The sequence below is a fragment of the Aythya ferina genome, assembly GCF_964211825.1.
Source record: "Aythya ferina genome assembly, chromosome: W".
Lineage (NCBI taxonomy): Eukaryota > Metazoa > Chordata > Aves > Anseriformes > Anatidae > Aythya > Aythya ferina.
The window spans coordinates 17,422,702-17,446,049 of record NC_140313.1 but is presented as its reverse complement, the minus strand read 5'-3'; the positions used below and the strand labels follow the sequence as shown (position 1 = coordinate 17,446,049).

The 23,348-nt window shown below is 43.7% G+C and overlaps 1 long non-coding RNA gene across 1 annotated transcript in view; it reads left to right on the top strand.

Moving 5' to 3' along the window:
* LOC311426382 overlaps positions 1 to 22,645 on the top strand; it is a 281,784-nt gene extending 259,139 nt beyond the window's left edge. The window contains exons 2-5 of the long non-coding RNA XR_014686690.1: positions 15,723 to 16,018; positions 16,055 to 16,441; positions 20,287 to 22,435; positions 22,482 to 22,645. This is a non-coding gene — a long non-coding RNA (uncharacterized lncRNA). The remainder of the gene's footprint in view (positions 1 to 15,722; positions 16,019 to 16,054; positions 16,442 to 20,286; positions 22,436 to 22,481) is intronic.
* The last annotated feature ends 703 nt before the right edge of the window (positions 22,646 to 23,348 follow it).

The following is a 23,348-nucleotide window of genomic DNA, read 5'->3' as shown; positions in this document are numbered from 1 at the left end:
TGCCCAAAGCCTTCCAAGAATTGTGGGCCAGGGTCTCCAGGATGTGGGCAGTGGTCTTTGGGAGGAAGGCCGTAGGTCTTCCTCGTAATGCACTTTCTTAATCAGTTGTTTTCCAGGCTGTAAAAATGCTGAGTTGTCTTTCGGTTTAACTGGGGGTCGGCGGATAACAGGATGTCTCAGTTAACAGGACATAACAGACAGTTGACTCAAGTTATCTCAAGTCTTAACCTGACTGAGTGTTAACGGATAACGGGGTGTTTTCAAATAACAAAATGCTTAAACGTAACAGAAGGTCTACAGATAACAAGATGTTGTTTACTTTGTCCTTGCTAACTTTTAATCACAAATTCTATTCTATCCTAAAGTAAGTTTATACAATATCAAACCACAAGCTTTATTCTATCCTAAAGTGAGTTTATACTATATCATTCCCCCCTTTTCTGGAAAATCTAGTAAATTCTTTTACTTAATACAAAAATTTTCTTTCCAGTCTTTATGATATGTATCCCTCAATACCTTACCATGCACATTTGTCAAGGAGGTTAACATGGACATTCGTTGTAACAATTTCCAATTCCAAACAAGTAATACAAAAGACAATATTAAACTTATACCAACTAATATCAATAAAACAATAATTGGGTGTCTCAATGTGTTCAAAATTCCAGTTACAGTTGGCAACCATCCAAAAAGTGTATCCCACCAGTTGTAACTTGTGTCTCGTTTTACTCTTTGCAAAACTCTGCTTATTTCCTTTGTATCTTGATGGACAGTAATTAGAGTCTTCTCTCCATTTTCCTGAATGCCTTTTTGTCCTGGTTTCAGTTAGAACAGAATTAATTTTCTTTAGGTTTAATTTTCTAGGCTGGGGGTGCCAACTGCTCTAGATGCCTGCCCATATCCTCCCATACTCCCTGCCACCCACAACTATACTGCGTCCGGACAGATCTCCGGATGAGCTTCCTAAGTAGTTGTTTAACTTTAAGCAGAACCTGAAGCGCATTCAGGAGGCAGAACAACAAGACTATGCTGGTCTGAGTATCCCAAGGATATTCAATATCTTGGAGAGCTATTGTAATAAACTCGGAGGATAAGAGGGTGGTGAAGGAGGAAGGGAGAGTGATCAAGGAGGATACAGGGGTGGTGAAGGAGAAAGGGTGAGTGATCAAGTAAGAAAAAAAATCTTCCCCTTTCCCCTCCACAGATTGACTCCCTAATGAAAAAAGGCAACAGATATAATTGCTAATTCCAAAATACAGTTTCCAAAGTATAGAATCGAAGATGTTACTGAGTACAAATACCAGGTTAGAGTCATGGCCAGATATTTCATCATCTCATAAGCCACTGATACAACACACAGTACCATAATGGTCTGAAACCAGGGCCCGGAAAGGATAAACAACATGACAGAGAGCACATACGGAAAATAACATGCTATAATACTCAATTTGGAAAACAGGCGCAGCAGAGTTGAGATTAAAGCAATCAGCATTATGACAAGTGACTATTAAGCAGGTCTAATACTTAAACCAATTTTAGTTTAACACACTCTGGTCAGATCTGTCGTTATCTCAACCTTTCGAGCCCCACGTTGGGCGCCAAAAAGACTGTCGTGGTTTAATCCGGCCGGCAGCCAAACACCACGCAGCCGTTCGCTCACCTTCCCCCCTCCCTCTCTGGGACGGGGGAGAGAAATGGAAAATGAAGCCCGTGAGTTGAGATAAAGACAGTTTAATAAGACAGGAAAATAATAATAATAATAATAATAATAATAATAATAATAATAATAATACAATGATGATAATAGTACTACTACTAATAATATGTACAAACAAGTGATGCACAATGCAATTGCTCACCACCCGCTGACCGATGCCCAGCTTAACCCCGAGCAGTCCGGCCCCCTCCCCCGGCTAGTCACCCCTATATATTGTTTAGCATGACGTCAGATGGTATGGAATACCCCTTTGGCTAGTTTGGGTCACGTGTCCTGGGTCTGTCCCCTCCCAGCTCTTACTGCACCCCCAGCCTGCCTGTTGGCAGGACAGAGCAAAAGTCTGAGGTGTCCTTGGCATGGTATAAGCACTGCTCTGCAACAATTAAAACATCGGGGTGTTATCAGCACTCTTCTCATCCTAAGCCAAAACACAGCATTCCACCAGCTACCAGGAAGAAAATTAATTCTGTTCTAACTGAAACCAGGACACTTTTAAAATTTTAATCAGGTCTTGGTGTTTAACTAGTTGCTTCACTAGTGTGAGGTTCATCCCAATAGGTGTAGGTAGTAACTTATGATACATTGTGTTGTTAGACTTGATCAGCTGGTGGGATACCACTGGTGCCAAATATAGAAAATCACACCCGACGATTCTAACAAAGTTACAAATACAAAAATTAGAATGATTTCTTTTATGGAGAGTTATATTCTCCTTATCTATTTCTACAAAATCACAAGCAGTTCTTAAACACACGCACCCTTGACCAACATATACAAGCACAGTCTTTTGACTAGTATTTGGATGAATTTCAAAGTGACAGATACCTTGCTCCATGTCAAAACATGCATCCTGAGCCTCAATTGTATTGCTTTCACAAATAAATCCTTGTTGTTCCTGGGTAGCACATGATTCTAGATTTGCAGACTGCCATTTCCCATTCTCCATCCGTGCCCATGTTCTATGCTCCGAAGGATAGAGCACTGTCTTCTCATGGTTTAATCCTAGTGCAAGGATCGGGTGAATAACATGAACTGTAGCATTACGTATAGTAAGCACGAAGGCAGTAGCCATGTTAACAACGGGATCATAAGTAAAATTCACCAGGGTCCACCAAGACTGGAACTTCTTCTCAAAATCATTGGTATTGCCCCAAACTGCCTTTCGGACTTCAGCTGGAAAAATGCCTTCACTTCCTTCCCTAATGATCAAGGCAGCCGTTGCCTGCAACCATAACTGTGCTTGCATACAACTAAGAGCTAAGGATACATTATCTTGTGCTCCTAATTTTCGCCATTCTGATGGTTTACATAAATAGTTACCATTTGTTCGCCAGATGACCATAACTGCTAACTTTCCATTAAAGTTCTTATCCTCTGTTGTTACGGCTTTAGTTCAAGGCCACCCTCCATTCTCTATTATCACAGAGGCACCTTCTTGAATCACAATTACAACTATAAGCCATAAAAACAAAACAATTCTATGAACAAATTTTCTGCCAACTGTATTACCAAATACTCCCGACCATAATGTCCTCATTTTGTTCGACTAAGCTTTAGTTTCAGTTTATGGTCACCTAGTGTTACTTTCCAAGGAGCTCCTGGAGCCTTCTTCACTCGGGAATAGTGGATCCAAGTGGCTTGTTCTTTAATCTTGATAGCAGTGTAAGTTGTCAGCAACACTTGATATAGTCCATTCCATTTTTCCTTGAGGGGTTGTCCTGAAAAAGTCTTTATATATATATTCCCTCAGGCTTAAAGGGGTGGATGGGTTGATCCAACCCTCTAACCCTGGTCCCTAACACAAATTTATGTACTTTATTTAATTGTTTTTGAAGTTCAGTTATATAAGTATATAAATATTCTGATCCCAGCTGCATTAGATCATTTCCACTAAATAGAAATTGTATGGCCTTCCATACAAAATTTCAAAGGGGCTCAAATTCTCTTTTACTCTAGGTTTAACTCTAATTCTGAGTAATGCTAAAGGGAGGGATTCATTTGGTTCATTTTTTGGAACCATTAAAAGTTAGCAAGGACAAAGTAAACAACATCTTGTTATCTGTAGACCTTCTGTTATGTTTAAGCATTTTGTTATTTGAAAACATCCCGTTATCCGTTAACACTCAGTCAGGCTGAGACTTGAGATAACTTGAGTCAACTGTATGTTATGTCTTGTTAACTGAGACATCCTGTTATCTAACAAAGAAGGGTGATTCAGGAGACTCCATGCAGTCTGGGGTTTCTTGTTCTCCAGGTGGTTTCTTGTTCTCCAGCCGTTAAGGCATGGATGTTTCTGGGTGTTTGTTGTTGTTGTTACATTCAAAGTTGTTTGACCAATAAAAAAGCTGTTTTGAAAAGAACTGCTGTGGAGAGAAGGGTATAAGAGGGGAGCCTGCCCTCAAGGGGAGAAAAAAAAAAAAAAAAAAAAAAAAAAAAAAAAGCAACACTATGAAGTTACATCAGTAAAGAAGCAGGAAAAAGAAGTGAAGAGGAACAGGCTGGGAGAATAGAGACTGTTAAGTTATGGAACTTAAAGGATTGTTTGTTACCTATCCTGATTCTATGTATGTATAGTCATACTCGGGTTATTATGTAAAGCAATGTTCTGTATACATGTATTTAGAACGTTTGGTGCTTGTGTGTGCGTGTTGGTGGAGCGTAGACTCCCCGCACACCCAGCACTGTTTACTTGCTTTTTATATACCTTTTAGAAATATTTGTTTTACAGATATTACAAAATTCAGATTGAATTCAGACCTCATTTATAACAGGAAACAAATGGGGATACATAGGTTTTTATATCTACCTGGATCTCCAAAATCTCTATTAGGTCGAGATTTGTTAGAACAATTAGAAGCAGAAATTATCTTTGAAAAAAAAAAAAAAAAAGGAAAATGGAATTAAGGATAGGAGAAGAACAACTAATAAATGTGTTAAGCCTGGCACTAATGCAAACGGACCCTAAAAGTGAAATACCCTTAGAGATCATAAATCGAGTATATCCAGGAGTTTGGGCCACTGAAGTCCCTGGAAGAGCTAAAAATGTGACCCCAATAATTATTAAATTAAAGCCAGGAGAGAAACCCGTTAAGGTTAAGCAATATCCTTTGAGGATAGAAGATAGGAAAGGAATTAAAGAGATAATTGATAGATTTATACAGTATGGATTATTGATTGAATGTGAATCAGAATACAAAACACCCATATTGCCAATTAAAAAGGCAGATGGAAAAAGATATAGGCTAGTTCAGGATCTGAGGGCCATAAATAAGATCACTGAGGATATACATCCAGTAGTGGCAAACCCTTATACTTTGCTGACTAAATTAAAGAATAGTCAAGTCTGGTTTACCGTACTGGATTTAAAAGATGCCTTCTTCTGCCTACCTTTAGCCACAGAAAGCCAAAAGCTATTTGCCTTTGAATGGGAAAACCCTGACTCAGGCAGAAAGACACAGCTTACGTGGACAGTGCTACCTCAAGGATTCAAGAATAGCCCCACTATTTTTGAAAACCAATTAGCAAAGGAACTTGAAACTTGGATACCTCCAGACACTGAAGGGGCTTTGTTACAATACGTAGATGATCTCTTAATAGCTACCGAGACTAAAGAGAGTTGTATTCAATGGACTATAAGTCTCCTTAATTTTCTGGGTTTAAATGGATATCGAGTCTCTCAACAGAAAGTCCAGCCGGTTCAACAACACGTGACCTACTTGGGATTTGGAATTTCGGGAGGTCAGCGAGAACTAGGAACTGAACGTAAGGAAGTCATCTGCCGGACTCCAGAACCCCAAACGGTAAAGGAGCTACGAACCTTTCTAGGAATGACAGGTTGGTGTTGCCTTTGGATTTATAATTATGGACTAATGGTAAAGCCTCTATATGAATTGATAAAGAGTAATCAGTCAAAATTAGTCTGGACTGGAGAAGCACGAAACGCCTTTAAACAACTTAAACGAGAATTGATGCAAGCTCCGACTTTGGGATTACCGGATCTCTCGAAACCCTTTTGGTTGTTTTCTCATGAGAGACAAGGGATAGCTTTGGGAGTACTAGCACAAAGATTGGGTCCCTATAAACGAGCAGTAGCTTACTTCTCTAAACAATTAGATGAAGTAAGTAAAGGATGGCCCGGATGCCTTCGAGCTGTTGCAGCTGTTGTTATCAATATACAAGAAGCTCGGAAGTTTACAATGGGACAGAAAATGACAGTGTTAGTCTCCCATACGGTCTCAACAGTTTTGGAACAAAAAGGAAACCATTGGCTTTCACCACAAAGATTTTTAAAATATCAAGCAATATTAGTGGAACAAGATGATGTGGAAATTGTGGTCACTAACGTCGTAAATCAGCTTAGCAGAACTCTGGATGAACCTATAATTCATGATTGTATAGAAACAATGGAGACTCTGTATTCTAGTCGACCCGATCTTAAGGAAGAACCTTTAGAAGATGCTGATGAATCTTGGTATACTGATGGGAGCAGCTTTGTAAAACAAGGACAACGTAAGGCAGGATACGCTGTTACAACTGCTCAACAGGTAATCGAGTCCAAACCATTACTCCCTGGGACGTTTGCCCAGAAAGCAGAGGTAATTGCACTTACATGAGCACTGGAACTAGCAGCAGGAAGGAAAATAAATATTTGGACAGATTCTAAATATGTATTCGGCGTGGTACATGCTCATGGAGTGATTTGGAAAGAACGTGGATTGCTGACTGCTCAGGGAAAACAGATAAAACATGCTGAAGAAAGGCATGGATGTTTCTGGGTGTTTGCCGTTGCTGTTATTTGCAAAGTTGTTTGACCAGTGAAAAGTTGTTTTTTGAAAAGAACTGCTGTGGGGAGAAGGGTATAAGAGGGGAGCCTGTCCTCAAGATTAAAAAAAAAACAACAAGGCAACACGATGTAATGAAGTTACGTCATCAATAAAGAAGCAGGAAAAAGAAGTGAAGAGGAACAGGCTGGCAGAATGGAGACCAGGACGGGAACAGGCACTTTGATTGCCTCATGAAGATAGGTTCGGCCAAACTCAGCAAACTGCTCAGAGAAGCTGTGGTGGTTTTACCGTGCTGGGCAGCTAAACCCCACAACCGCTCTCTCACTCCCCCTCCTTTAGATGAGGAGGGGGAGAAGTAAAGCAAAGAACAACTCACGGGTTGAGATAAGGATAATTTAATTAAAGGGAAATAATTATAATAATTAAATAAAGACTACCATGAACTAAACAATTTAACTAAGGGGAAGTAAAAGGGAAAAGGGGAAAAAGGGAGGAAAACAAACAAACAAAATAAATGAAAGCTATATGGAAGTGCAGAGGAAAGAAATTACTCTCTACTTCCCACAAATGAGCGATGATTGACCACGTCCTTGAAGCAAGGCCTCAACGCACGCGGACCGACGTCTTCTCCACGAGAGCCCATCCCTCCCCTCTTCTTCCTGTTTCCACCTTTTATTGCTGAGTGTGACACCACATGGTATGGAATATCCCTTTGATTGGTTTAGGTCAGCTGCCCTAGTGATGTTTCTCTCCTCACTTTTTGCCCACCCCCTAGGAGGGTTAGAGAAAGGCCCAATGCTGTTCCACTGCTGCTCAGCAGTAGACACAACACTGGTGTGATAACACTGCTGTTCCAGCTACAAGTACAGAGTACGGCACTGTATGGGCTGCTGCCGGGAAAGTTAACATTCCAGCCAGACCCAGTACAGAAGCTCATACAGAAAGTCGCTGGAAATGGGCGCACTGGAGCTGGAGAGAAGCTTGAGCTGAGAGAAGCGGACCCACGCACACAACTGCCTCTCGCTGGTAAGCAGTTGCGCATTAGGGGGAATCATACGTCCTAAGAAACAAAGACTGTCCTGGTAACCTTACAGCTTATTCTCCTTATTAACAATCGGACAGTTTATGATCCTGAAACATGGGACCAAATTGAGGTCAAGGTGTGGGACTCTGCAGCTAAAAATGACAAGGTTGCATTGGGATTGCTCAGCACCTGGCGAGCAGTCTCTGAGGCCTTAAAGAGCTATGTGGGACCACAGTCAGAAACGTGTGGTTTGCCAGATAGTGAGGGAGCTATGGGCTCCTTTACTGATCCGACTGCTACGCCATCAGCCCCTCTGCTGCTACAGCCATCGAAGGCTTTTGCTGTTACGCCCCCTGCTGACCTGGACGTGCCTTTTGACCCAGGCCCTATTGGCCTTGAAAAGGAGATGGATATGCTTTTCTTCGATCTGGGAAGAACGGGATACATAAGGCCCAAAGGCCAAGTTGCTTGACAACTTAAAGCAAGACATATTATTCAAAAGGAATGGAAAATGGAGACTTGTTTGTAGTCAAGAAAAGGCATGGAAAATGGAGACTGTTAAGTTATGGAACTTAAAGGATTGTTTGTTACCTTTTCTGATTGTACATATGTATAGGCGTAGTCAAGTTTAGTAAGTCATGGAACTTAAAGGATTGTTTGTTACCTTTTCTGATTGTATAGGCATACTCGAGTTTAGTATGTAAAAGCAATGTTCTGTATATTTAGAAAGTTCGATGTTTGTGTGTGCGTGTTGGTGGAGCGTAGACTCCCCGCACACCCAGAGCTGTTTACTTGCCTTTTATACCTTTTATAAATATTACTAAATTCAGATTGAGATGAGACTTCATTTATAACAGAAGGGTTTCAGACTAATTGCTCACTTTATTTGCCTCTGTCAATTACTTTATTTTCTCAGTGGTTTTTATTATGGCAGAATAATCTCTTCCTTTCATGGTCAGTCAATACAGCGTGGAGGTGGATCAAACAGAGCCTTTAATCACCATCCTCTTGTTAAGCAATTCCTTTCCCAGCTTGCTTGCTGAGCAGGTGACAACCTGCTTTGTTGTGCTGTTAATCCACAATGGCCAAGTTTAGGGCTGCAGGAGAGGGGCTGGGTGTCAAACATACTTCATTTTGGAGTTTCTTGGAGCCTGGCTTAGTTTATTCTTCATTGCACCATGGGTAGGACATTGTGTAGTGCATTGCTCAGTGGGCAGGACAGGATTCACGTCATGAACCTTGCTCTGTAGCACCCATCTCTTACCGCACCTCCTGTAAGGAAGTGACATCCCTGCAGATCGAGACCTCGTTTTTCTCTGAAAAAAAAACACAAACAAACAAACAAACAAAACCCTTGTCCTTACTACTAGGCTGGAGCTGAGCTGGTAACTGCACTGAGTTAACTTGCAAAAAACTGCAACTGCTGCTCAAATTGTGCTCTGTGATCAGAGAGGGTGGGGCGTTCTAGGGTGGAGACTCCTTTTTCCATCAGTACATTTACACACTCTAGACTGGCAGGTAAGCAACTAACAGGGGATTGACACATTTTTTCTGCTGTAGGTAGATAAATAGCTGCAAAGCATTTACAGCTCCTCTTTCTAGTATCAAACAATGCCAAAGCACCTCTCCAAATCCCCTGGAGATTGTTTGGCAGGGTTTCAATATACACAGTCCAATCACTGAGCACATTTAGATTATGACCATAGCTGTGTATTTTTCTCTGCAGCGTAAGAAACCACTGAAGGTACTATATTAAATAGACTTTACAGAGGTGAACAGTGGAGAGGAGAGCAGGTCTGCATACACACGGGCAGGGCTTGGTTAAGCCACACACCAATTTTCTGTTCTGCACCATCCACATAACAAGTATGTATATAAGCACCTCCTCTCTCTCCTACAGGATATCGGTGGCCTTTTATTTGGCTTTGAGCCAGATTCATGGTGTTAAAAATGGATTCCGTGTTGCATATGATGTAAAAGACTTCCTGAGAAGTGAGGATTTTGTACTTGGGAAGTGCTTTTCTTCTTTATCAGACAAACAGAAAGCTCACTGCTAACTAAAACCTAAACTGCTTTGTAACCAGTCTGTGATTTTGAATCTGAACCAAAGCTCACCGAAGTCAATGGGAGTTTCTTTACTACGTTATCTAGCATTCAGACTTCACTCTGTGGGGAAAGATGCTAAATATGCAGCAGAACTCCATCTTGCAAGCTGTTGAACATCTCCTGTGTGGTACTGAAAGCCCTCTGTCCTTCACAGATGTGAAGATATTATGGAAATGTCTAGGACGCGCTCTTCTCTCCAGAAACCTCCTAGACTGCTTTCTCAGGGCTGTGTTGTGCTTCCAGGATATGTCAGGGAAGTTGAAGTCCCCCACGAGAACAAGCGCTGAAGATTCTTCTGCAACTGTTCTGAAGCAACTTCTGTCAGCTGCCTATAGAACTCCTCATCCGTCTCCTCATCCTGGTTCGGCGGTCTATAGCAGACCCCGACCAGGACACTAGCCTTGTTGTCCCTGCCGATCCTAACCCAAAGGGACTCGACCTTGTCATTCCCAGCCTCAAGTTCTACAACATCGAAAGACTCTCTAATATAGAGAGCCACACCACCACCCCTTCTGTGCTGCCTGTCCCTTCTGAAGAGCTTATAGCCAGGCATTGCAGCACTCCAGTCGTGAGACTGGTCCCACCACGTCTCCGTGATGGCAACCAAGTCGTAGCCTGCCTGCTGCACGATGGCTTCCAGCTCCTCCTGTTTGTTACCCATGCTGTGTGCATTAGTGTAGATGCACTTCAGCTGGGCCATTGCCTTATCCCCCAGCCTTGCCATTGTTCCCCCTGGCACAGCCCCAACAATCCTTGCTTCAGCCCCATCCCCCTTCCTACCTAGTTTAAAGCCCTCTCAATGAGCCCTGCCAGCTCCTGGCCCAGGATCCTTTTTCCCCTAAAAGATAGGGACCCATCTGCGGCCATCAGGACAGGTGTTGAGTAAAGTGCCCCATGATCAAAAAAAAACAAGATTTCTGCGTTGGCACCAGCCCCGGAGCCATGTGTTTAACAGGTGGGTTTTCCGTGTCCTCTCTGTACCCCTCCCTGCCACCGTAGGGATGGATGAAAACACCACCTGCACTCCCGCTCCATCCACTAACCGACCCAGCCCCCTAAAGTCTCGTTTGATAGCCTTCATGCTTCTCTCTTCAATGTTGTCACTGCCCGCCTGGACTATCAAAAGAGGATAATAATCAGAGGGGCGTACCAGGTTGGGAAGCTTCCTGGCAACGTCCCTGACCCTGGCCCCAGGGAGACAGCAGACTTCCCTACGGGTAGGGTCAGGCCGACAAATAGGGCCCTCTGTTCCCCTAAGAAGAGAGTCTCCCACAACAATAACTCTCCTGTCTTTCTTGATGGAGGCAGTCCTGAGGCGTGGAGTCGACCTCCTCTCCCTAGGCATCCTCCTGGGAACACTTGCTACCTCTTCCTCAGCTACTGGTCTGTCGAGCTCCAGGGCCTCAAACCTGTTGTGTAAGGGCACCTGGGAAGGCGGGGCCGGAAGGGGAGGGCATCGCCTGCGATGTCGAGCAGGGACCTGTTTCCATTCCTCCTCAACTCCCAGATTCCCTCCCTCTGCCCGACGGCTACAGGGCAGGGGGTCCACCCCCATTTGGGGTGTCTCACCTCGGTACCTCTCCTTGAGGCCCTGCAGGGAGTTACTCCACAAGTCTATCTCTCACTCACACTCCCTGATGGCCCTCAACCTCTCCACCTCACCCGCCAGCTCGTCTTTGGGCACGTGGGGACAGACCGTCCCTGCGCCATTAAGATTTCCCTCTTGAAGAGCGCCCAGCCTTCCTGGACCCCTCTGCCCTTCAGAACCGCCTCCCAAGGGACTCTGCCAACTAGTGTCCTGAGCAGCTCAAAGTCAGCCCTCCGAAAGTCCAATACAGCGGTTTTACTGGTCCCCTTCCTGGCCTCGCCAAGAATAGTGAACTCCACCATTGCGTGGTCACTCTGCCCAAGACAGCTCCCGACAATCACATCCTCCACCAGTCCTTCTGTTTGTGAAGAGAAGGTCTAGCGGGGCACCACCCCTGGTAGGTTCACTAACCAGCTGCATCAGGAAGCTATCTTCCACGCTCTCCAGAAACCTCCTAGACTGCTTTCTCAGGGCTGTGTTGTCCTTCCAGGATATGTCAGGGAAGTTGAAGTCCCCCACAAGAACAAGCACTGAAGATTTCGCAACTTCTGTCAGCTGCCTATAGAACTCCTCATCCATCTCCTCATCCTGGTTCGGCGGTCTATAGCAGACCCCGACCAGGACACTAGCCTTGTCCCTGTCTAGGAGGTTTCTGGAGAGCGTGGAGGTTTTTTGGCTTGGACTGGCGCACACTTCGTTGGGTTAGAAACTGGCTGGATAGCCGGGCCCAAAGAGTCGTGGTGAATGGAGTCAAGTCCAGTTGGAGGCCAGTCACTAGTGGCTTTCCCCAGGGCTCGGTGCTGGGGCCGGTCCTCTTTAATATCTTCATTGATGATCTGGATGAGGGCAGAGAAGGACCTGGGAGTGATGGTGGATAGTCGGCTGTATATGAGCCAGCAGTGTGCTCAGGTGGCCAAGAAGGCCAACAGCATCCTGGCTTGCATAAGAAACAGTGTGGCCAGCAGGGCTAGGGAGGTGATCGTCCCCCTGTACTCGGCTCTGGTGAGGCCGCACCTCGAGTACTGTGTTCAGTTTTGGGCCCCTCGCTACAAGAAGGACATCGAGGTGCTTGAGGGGGTGCAGAGAAGGGCGACAAAGCTGGTGAGGGGCCTGGAGAACAAGTCCTACGAGGAGCGGCTGAGGGAGCTGGGCTTGTTCAGCCTGGAGAAAAGGAGGCTCAGGGGCCACCTTATTGCTCTTTACAGATACCTTAAAGGAGGCTGTAGCGAGGTGGGGGTTGGTCTGTTCTCCCACGTGCCTGGTGACAGGACGAGGGGGAATGGGCTAACGTTGTGCCAGGGGAGTTTTAGGTTAGATGTTAGGAAGAACTTCTTTACCGAAAGGGTTGTTAGACATTGGAACAGGCTGCCCAGGGAAGTGGTGGAGTCACCATCCCTGGAAGTCTTTAAAAGACGTTTAGATGTAGAGCTTAGGGATATGGTTTAGTGGGGACTGTTAGCGTTAGGTCAGAGGTTGGACTCGATGATCTTGAGGTCTCTTCCAACCTAGAAATTCTGTGATTCTTCTCTGCAAACATTTCTTGTGAACAGAAATTCACTTTGAATGAACTTTCAGAGACATTGCAAAACAAAGTAACAGGAGGCTTTGAAGGTTTTGAATATCCCTTACAGGGATCTATTACATTATAATTCAAAGTGTTTTTTTTTTCAATTTTTTTTTATTTTTTTTTTTAGTGGTGTCTGTCTCACTCTACACTCAGTTTTGTGGAGAAGCTTGAGATCACAGTGTGGAGCTCCTTTCTGCAGGAACATCTTACCTTGTGGGTCTGGATGCAAAGCACCTCTGCGAATTGCTGGCATAGAAAAAACAAAGCCAATGAGACCAGAGCGACCAGCCAAGCATGGATGTGGCCCCAAAGATACACCGTACACTGCAGGACTCAAGGACCTGAGCCAGAAGCAAGATCTGAGATTCTTAGCATGACTGTAGGCTATTTACCAGCACTGAGATTTATTAGTGAATGCTTGCCTAGTAGTTTGGAGATGAAAGATATCATATTAGGGGGTGTATCAAGTATAATCTTACTATAGTTAGAAAAAAAAAAAAAAAGCCTCTTCCTGAGCTGGATAACAGAGCCCTCTCAAAAATGTTCTCTATAATCCAAGCCAGTTAACATTGTGTCAAAATACATTTGCTCATCTGAGCATAAACTGCAGTGATAAACTCCTTATAAGAAATAAAAGTTACAAAAGATAATTAGAAAATTATGAGACTTCATCCTAAAAGAGCACTCCCTACAGTTTTACTTTAGTAGAGTCATTCTGCTTTGAAAGCCAGTGGGGCAGAAGCAGCTGTCTAAAACAGTCTATTAGAGCAAATGCTGGTCTTTGTTTTTGTTGATTCCTTGTTGATAAAGCCTAAAACATCCAGATTTGCTATTTTTTGTACACTACAACATTTATCCAAAACTTTTGGCACAACTACCTTGAAGTTTTACATTAAAAATATGGTAAATTAAGAATACATTTTGAGGAAATTGTAACTTTAATCCCTCACAGAAGACAAAAGACACAGGAACAGTTGGGAGTTGATTGGCAGTGAAAAATTATGCAGAGATTTTATTTATTACCACCTGCAAAAAAATACAGTGGTAGTATCTCATTCTTCCCTGGGCTTTTCTAATATTTGATGCTCAGAATTCTAGGACATCTGGCTTGATTTTGAACAGATTCCTCACCAGTCATTAAGAAATCAAAAATACCCAGCAATAAATTTCTTATGAGATTATAAACTAAAAGAGACTTGATGGCAGGCCAGCACTGTAACCCCAGATGCTGTCTAACTTTCAGGATAAGAAAAAAAAAACAAACAAAAAACACAAGCCTGATAGTTCATTAGCTGCGCCTTAGCCTGTTTGCCAGACCCAGTTCAGACAAAACTTCCACCTCTCTCTCAACTGTAACACATTTGTTAATTTAATTGGCCCTATTCATGCTGAGATAACTTTTTTTTTTTTTTTTTTTTAATTATCCAGGTATTGTTTGTCAGTAAGATTGATCTCAAGTGCAGTAAACGCTCAGATAAACCGTCCTTTTCAACTACCTTCCTCTAACTCACTTTTCAGCCATTTCAGAACAGGATCAACAAAAGGTAAAAAAGGTCTTGGAGAGATATGGTTTGAAGGGACCTAAAATTACTGTTCCTGGAGAAGGTTTGTTCCTATGTCCCTGAGTAAGGGACATACCTCCATGCTTTTGCTTGGTGCACTTCCTTATCAACAAAAATAATTGTGCTAAAGTATCACAGAGACAAATGGTTGAGGCGTAAGTCCTGGAGAAGTAGTACTACATCTGAAGGACAGAGCTCAAAATGGTTTGAACATGTGCGTGGTACAGGGAAGACCAACTCTGTGGAAGAAAAATGGACAGTCAATTGCTACCAAGCTTTCTGCACCTATTTATTTTTCATCCAAACACCCAGAAAAAATCAAATCACAGGTCAGTGCATAGTCTGTGCTATGTGTTTTTTTTTTTTTTTCCATTCTGAGGGGATTTTGACAATAGAAAGGCTAAAACTAAGATCTGTAATACTACTATACTTTTTGCCTCTCATGGTAGTGGCTGTAGAAGTTGACATTTGGTTAACTATATAGATTTCTTAAAGGCATTGACAGGCTGCACATAACAAAAGCTGAATGTGTACTTTCCACTCTAATATAGAATTCATTTTATATTAAGGACAGCTGTTGAGGGATTTTTTGAAACAGCAAAGATCCCATGGCTTGCTGTAGCTGAGCAAACCAAGCTACCAGGGCAACTATGAGAAGTTCCCATGACAGTGTTCCCACATCGCCCAATTGAGGAATTCAGAAAAATATTGTTGCCAGCAGCTGGCTTCAAGGACAAAGTCTGCGTGACTGCTAATCACAAGGGGGTTGTTTTCTTGCAGGTGGGGTTGTTTTCTTGTAGTTGTTTGTCTGAGTGCTTTTGACCAATAATCTTGTGTGAGACACGATCCGCCCCTGTTAAATTCACTATAAAAGTTAGGCTATTCGGGCAATAAGATGGAGCATGATCTGACCATACTGGTGTTTGTTGTGCTTTCGGCCGTGCTTCCTGCAACAGACAGCAACAATACAGGCTACTCTGCACCCGTAAATTAACTGTGGCTGGACCATTCCCCACGGCCACACGGTGCAAAAGAGCTGTGCCCACACCACGAAGCACTCACCTTTCAGCTCAAGGTGGCCACATCCAGGCTGCCAGTGGGGAAAGGCTGCAGGTCTTGGCCGACTTGCCATCCGTGCCAGGAACTGCTCCCCAGGGAATCAGTGGGCTCACACACAGCCCTGTCAGAGACACTACCACAACTTATCTACAGAATTGATTTCAAGTACAGGGCAACATTAGGATAGGCATACACAACCATATCGACTACTAGGTAAATTTTCTGGTACTCTTTTTGTTTTCTTTATGATGCCAGTTGGTGGAAGAAAATGTTGAGGGTTGAGTCTGCAGAACATGACAGTTTGTGATGAATTAGTAGGGGTTTGTTCATTGTCCTTGAGAATTTAAAGAATCTACTGAGGAGATAAGGTTTCACAACTCACGGCATTGTAACATGGGGACAAATGGGGAAGGGGGGTTGGGTGAACATCCTTGTTAAAACAAAGATTTTGTAAGATACCACCCACCCACCGCAAGACATCCTGTTTTGCCCCCACCTGAACACAAGCACAACGCATGATCACCGGAGGAAGAATAACGACCCCCAACAACAGACTGCGCAGTCTCAGGACAGGTCTCGACAGGTCTCGACAAGTCGACAGGTCTCGACAAGTCGACAGGCCTCGACAAGTCTCGACAAGTCGACAGGTCTCGACAGGTCTCAACAAGCCGGAACTTCAATGCTATAAAACAGCGACACTGGAAAGGGGAAGTTGCGTGCCATGGTGGAGCGGAGACTCCCCAGCCGCCCAGCGCTGTTTTGCTTGTGTCTGCTTACTTGATTAATAAAATAATTTCAATAGACCAGTAAATTGTGTGGTCTAACTTATAACAATTTGGTGCCGTGACTCGGATGAAGGCAATCTGATTGAAAGACCTTCGGAGGGGGCGCCCCGCTGATTTCAGCGGCCTTCGCTAGGACTATTTTCATTCAAATTCTTCACCGACGAACCCAAAATTAGACACAAGCAAATAAAACCGGTAAACCCCAGGCAACCTTTGTGCACGAAGCCCGAACAAAGACCCACGGGGTGGGTAAGTATAGGCCGGTGATCCGTTCGGTTGGGGTTGGGTATCCCGGAACACAACAAACGAGACGTCCAATTGCGGACGAAGCGAGTGTGGACCCCTCGGTAGTGCGGTTCCCACATCCCGCGAGGGACTGGGCCACGAAAAGGGGGAAGCGATCCATGTGTGTGTGTGTGAAGGTGTTCCGGAAGATGGGACAGAAGAAGAGTAAGCCTTCTGGTCCCATGGGTGGGGTAACGTCTGATGTTAGGTTACCCTGGCATTAATGATTAAAAATTGGGAGGATTCCCCTTTTAGGCGGGGAAGGAATAAAGTAAAAATGATACATTATTGTGTTGAAGTTTGGGGTGGTAAACAGATTCGAGGAGACCACCTTTACTGACCTGTATTTGGGTCTTTTGAAGATTGGGTTTGTCAGGTCTAAATATTTATGTAAACTCAAAGTAACCCTTTAGTCTGGAAGAAAGTAAGTATGCACACCTCTGGATAAATTCAGATACGAAGACACATCTATATCCTCTAAAAGAAAAAGGAGGGCGGGATAAAAAGAGAAAGGACTTAGAAGTCCCGACACCGCCCCCGCCCTATATTCCACCGCCCGCACCAACGGCTCCCGTCCTTAATGGACTCCCCGAATTAGCTAATCCAGGAGAATTGGAATCGGATCATGAAACACAGGGGCCGGTAACCAGAAGCAGGGCAAGAAATCAGAAATCTGCTTTATGGGAGGGATTATATCCCCTACGAGAAATAGCGATGGGGAGACCCCAGTCAGGAATGGAATATGTGGCCATCCCCATTAACTCCGGGGATGTCTGAGATTTTAAGAAAAGGACAGGAGGAGGGTAAGCAAGCTTTAATGGCAACTGGCATAATGTTTGCAGCTGCTGAAGAATAATTCTAACTGGAATAATAACTGTACATTGTATATTGCTGTCCTGGTTTCAGTTAGAACAGAATTAATTTTCTTCCTAGTAGCTGGTGGAATGCTGTGTTTTGGCTTAGGATGAGAAGAGTGCTGATAACACCCCGATGTTTTAATTGTTGCAGAGCAGTGCTTATACCAAGCCAAGGACATCTCAGCCTTTTGCTCTGTCCTGCCAACAGGCAGGCTGGGGGTGCAGTAAGAGCTGGGAGGGGACAGACCCAGGACACGTGACCCAAACTAGCCAAAGGGGTATTCCATCCCATCTGACGTCATGCTAAACAATATATAGGGGTGGCTAGCTGGAGGGAGGGGGCCGGACTGCTTGGGGTTAGGCTGGGCATCGGTCAGCGGGTGGTGAGCAATTGCATTGTGCATCACTTGTTTGTACATATTATTATTATTTTTCTATTATCACCATTGTATTATTATTATTATTATTGTTATTATTATTTTGTTAGTATTATTTTCCTGTCTTATTAAACTGTCTTTATCTCAACTCACGGGCTTCATTTTCCATTTCTCTCCCCCGTCCCAGAGAGGGAGGGGGGAAGGTGAGCGAACGGCTGCGTGGTGTTTGGCTGCCGGCCGGGTTAAACCACGACAATTGCATGTATAAAAGCCCGGGCATTTTTGTTAAAGTATTCTTTTATACATATGTTAATATGTAAATATGTAAATATAAGAACTGCCATTGAGGTGTATGTCTAAGGGAACAAAATTTGCCCAGGCATATTATCGGCTCATCAGGTTTAAATGTCCTCAGTATAATTGTCAACAGGCAGTTAATTTACAGTGGTCTGATTTTACTTGTGTATCTATATATTGTGGATTTTGGAGGGATTGGGATTGACTAGTAAAGAGCTTCTAGGAAAACAGTAGAATATTAACCACTGTAGATTACAATAGGAAAGTTCAAAACAAAGAAATCCAGAGGAAAAGCCCTCTAGGATGTATACTAACACATTGGAGGGATATAGTGGGGTGAGAGGGTACAGAAAGTAAAAGAACTCTTATCAAATATTGTAATCAATGGTGGCCACTTTATAAACTAGAGGATGGAGCGGAGTGGCCCCTAAATGGAACTATTAATTATAACACCATATTACAGTCAATGTTGTTTTTGTGGAAAGAAGGAAAATGGGATGAAATATGGTATATTGATTGATATGTTGTTTCAGTATCTTGGAGGGAAAAGGTATGGAATTAAGTTGGACCCTGATTGAGCCTTTGGTGCTGGTATTAGAAAAGTACAGGCTGGAGAAAGATAAAGGAAGTGTTAAAAGGGTTGCTGAAGGTGTTAAAGGTGTGGCATGTAGTATTTAACAGAGCTGTTTGAAATTGAACGAGCAGGGAAAGGTGATGTAGGCATTATCTAAGTAACAGTCTAGAAGTTTTGGGATATTTGCATATTTGCTGTGGTGTTTGTTCAGTTTCCCAAGCATCGGGGAGGGGGGAACAGCCTGCTCCACCAGGGGCCTCTCCAGCGGCCGCAGGGGGGCTTCGGCTCCAGCGCCTGGAGCGCCTCCTCCCCCTCCTTCTGCACTGACTTTGGTGTCTGCGGGGGGGTTTCTCGCTCTCCCAACTGCTGTTGAGCAGCAGGTTTTTGTTTGTTTCTTTGTTTGTTTGTTTTCGTGGATGTGCTCTCACAGAGGCACGGACTGTATTGCTCATGGCTTGGCTCTGGGCAGCAGTGGGCCCCTTTGGGGCCAGATGAAATTGTCCCTTATCTGCCACGGGGAGGTTTCTGGGTTTTTCTCACGGGGGCTGCCACTGCAGTTTCTCACCCCTACACCCCTCACACCCCCCCGAACCTTGCCATCAAACCCAATACACTGGGGCAGCTAAATCATTACTGACTTGTAAAGTATCAGGGATTAAATTAACTAATGAAACCCTAAATGTGATAGGGGTAGAAGGGACTGAGATAACAGTGCCACTTTTGGGGAATACCAAGCTGAGACTAGGGGATAAAATGATCACTGGGCAATTATTGTATGTACCCAAGGCAGGGACTAACTTGTTGGGAAGGGATTTGATGATTAAATTGGGCATTCAAATAGTAAATTGTTAGACTGGAATAACAGTGTTATGAATGGAGTGCTCTCTGGCCCTGAGAGCAAACATACATGTATATTCACCTCTGACTGGAAAGACCCTGAAATGGGGGCGGAAGCAACAATATAGGTGGACAATTTTACCTCAGGGGTTTACAGGGCCACCTATCTATTTGGGTAAATTCTAAAAAAGATTTTGGAGCAATTACAACCTCCCAAGAAGGTATTAATGTTACAAATATGTGGATCATTTTAAGGAAAATCGATACTCCCTGATGGGAGAGAAATGCTGAATAAAGTGATAATGAGGCAAATATTAACTGTTTTACATCAGAAGAGTCATTGGGAGGTGCAAGCAATGTGTGATGTTGTTCTAAGAAAGCATGTCTATGTAGGAATATACACTTTAGGAAAGCACACATGCAGAGGATGTACTATATGTCAAAGGGTAAATAAAAAGGTCTTCTGTAACCTATCTAGAGGGGGACAGGAGCCAGGGCTTTGACCTTTCCAAAGTATACAGGTAGACTTTACTGAGTTACTTGTTTGTCCTAATTGACCACGTGACTGAATGGGTGTAAAGCTTTACTGCAAGGATTAAAGCAGGCCTTAGAGATTGAGTGGGATTTTCACAGCCCCTGCCACCCCTCCTCTTCTGGGAAGGTAGAGCGAATGAATGGTGAAATTAAGAAACAACTAACAAAACTTATGCTGGAAACTAAGGCTTCTTGGGTAAAATGCTTACCCCTTGCACTGTTAAACATATGGATGCAGCCCAGAACTGATGTAGGAATTTCTCCTTTTGAAATGCTATATGGTATGCCCTATGACTTGGAATTGCCACTTGATCACCCTCAATTCTTATTAAGACTTGGAAAGAGACTTTTTTTTTAACACCACGATGGGGAAGGCCCCTATGTTGTTTTGCTTACTACAGAAACAGTTGTTCGGACTGCGGAGAAAGGATGGACACATGCCAGCCGTGTTAAAGGACCCATCTGTGACGAGAAGTGGGAGATCGCTCCAGGAAACAAAGACCTGAAGCTCACATTGCGACGAACTCGATAGGTACCGTGGGTTAAGGTAGAGGCTCTCCCCTGAAGAACACTACTGCTGCCGAGAAGAACTAAAACCTCGTAGTTGGCTGCAACCCAACTGACGAGTGAGGCAGAGGAGTGAATAAGTGGGGAAAGAAATGGGCCTCAGCCATTCCTATCGGTATTTGGGGGTTCTCGCACTGATTTCATCCTGCATAGCGACTCAACACCACCCCCACCAACATTTTAAATGGACTTTAAGTCGATTCGAAGATCAACAGGTTATTGCAACCCAGATAACATTGGGGGGGGCAAGCTTTACTTCTACACTATGTCAGCTGATCTCGAGGCCCCGATGCTGGGAATATATGGGATTTTATTTCTGCCCAAGTTCTAACCTGGGAAAGGGGTACTGTAAATGCCTGAACGTGTATTATTGTGCATACCGGGGGTGTGAAACCATTGCTACAGACTGGACACTCGGGGCTGGTCGGGATAAATTCTTACAAGTAGGATATGGGCTGCAAGGTTGTAACCGATAATTGGATCCCTGTTACAGGTGGCGAGGGCATGGTATAGGATATACAGGAACCTTCCACGGAAATAAAGAAATATGCAAGGTTCTATATATAAATATAACAAACTTGGACGATACTAGCTGGGTACTAGGAAACATGTCAGATTTTACGAACATGGAACAGATAGGGGAGGACTCATACTAATAAAGAAGGAAAAACCCGAGACTTCCAAGGTAGTCAGGCCCTAATAAAGAGTTAATAGGGGAAGGTTTGGTTGTCCAGACTATAAAGATACCTGGGACTGCCCAACCTACTACAGTGTTTTCTAATAAGTTGACAGAGTTATCCTTTCCCACACTGCTTCCAAGCATTGTGAAAAAAGACAGGGGTTGTACCCGAGGAGATAACTGAAGGGTGCTGGCTATGTGTAAGTGTTAAGCCCCCATATTCAAATTCTTCCAAGTGCAGTTGGGGTCAGGAAATCGGGATAACTTTGACCCAAGTTACGGGAAAAGGTAGATGTATCGGCACAGTTCCAAGAGATAAAAATGATCTGTGCCATGCCACTGAAAAAAAAAAAAAATGTACCAAACACACAAATGGTTAATTCCTGCAAATAACACTAGGTGGGTATGTTCATTGTTGGGAGTCACTCCTTGCCTATTTTTAAAATTGTTTAACACATCTCATGATTTTTGTGTACAGGTGGTCATTGTACCAAGGATTCTATACCATACTGAAGAGTATATGTATACCCATCACACAGTGGCTGAATACCATCTAGTAAAGATCATACTGGGGTGGTAAGAGATACAATGACTAAATTGCGGGAAGGATTAGAAAAACACAAAAGGGAAAATGAGGCTCGTCAGAATTGGTATGAATCCTGGTTTAATTACTCACCTTGGCTTACTACCCTGCTATCAACCATAGCAGGGCCCCCTTGTTGTTACTTACATTAGCACTGACTTTTGGACCATGTATATTCAAGCAAGTAATCGCAATTGTGAAAAGTTGATTAGAAGCTGCTCATCTTATGCTTGTGCGTGCTAAGTATGAATCTCTTGAGCAGGAGGAGGACAACGCAGAAACTTTGATGCTCAGCAAGCAGATATTGCAAAAATTCAATGAACAAAATATGTTAGAAAAAGAAAAAGGAGGGATTGTGATGAATTAGTAGGGGTTTGTTCATTGTCCTTGAGAATTTAAAGAATCTACTGAGGAGATAAGGTTTCACAACTCACGGCATTGTAACATGGGGACAAATGGGGAAGGGGGGTTGGGTGAACATCCTTGTTAAAACAAAGATTTTGTAAGATACCACCCACCCACCGCAAGACATCCTGTTTTGCCCCCACCTGAACACAAGCACAACGCATGATCACTGGAGGAAGAATAACGACCCCCAACAACAGACTGCGCAGTCTCAGGACAGGTCTCGACAGGTCTCGACAAGTCGACAGGTCTCGACAAGTCGACAGGCCTCGACAAGTCTCGACAAGTCGACAGGTCTCGACAGGTCTCAACAAGCCGGAACTTCAATGCTATAAAACAGCGACACTGGAAAGGGGAAGTTGCGTGCCATGGTGGAGCGGAGACTCCCCAGCCGCCCAGCGCTGTTTTGCTTGTGTCTGCTTACTTGATTAATAAAATAATTTCAATAGACCAGTAAATTGTGTGGTCTAACTTATAACACAGTTTAACACTACAGTGGGGTCCTCATCGCTTTAACACGGACAAACTTTGGCACAAGAGGAGAGCAAACAAGAACCAACAGCTGATACGAAGCTTCCTTGGCTGTTTACTGAAGTAGATTTGGTTAGACGGTGGCTGTTCTGTGTTTGTTTTCTAGGATCATGTTCTTGAGCTTTATCAGTGTGAGGGATGATTTTTTAATTTGAGAAACTTCTTTCATGCTTCATTCTGAGACCTATGTTCCACCTTAACTGTTGCAGTTGTGGTCTGCACGTTAGTTACAAACCAGACAAGTGGTGTTTCCATTTCCTGATTGGGGAGTTTAGCCTAAGTAACTAAGTAAGAGTGCAAACTGAACATCTGAGGTTTGAATGTTCAATTAGAATCACGCAGGTTATACATCCAATCCTTTATCTGTGTGAACTGTATAGTTAGTGCACAGCTCGTCACTTCTGCAGCTCACAAAAACAATATGTGGATGCACAACTTGCTTTGGAAAGTCACTTGGAAACCTGATGGTCTGAGCTCTACAGAACAGAACATAGAAAACAAATCTGCTGCAGATCCCTCATGTCTGCTCCTGGGGCTGCACAGTGATTCAAAGATCGAAGCCGAAATTCCTTTAAGTCTATATCCTCGCCGGGACCTTCTTCACCCTTGAATTGTGGATCCAAGCTGCTT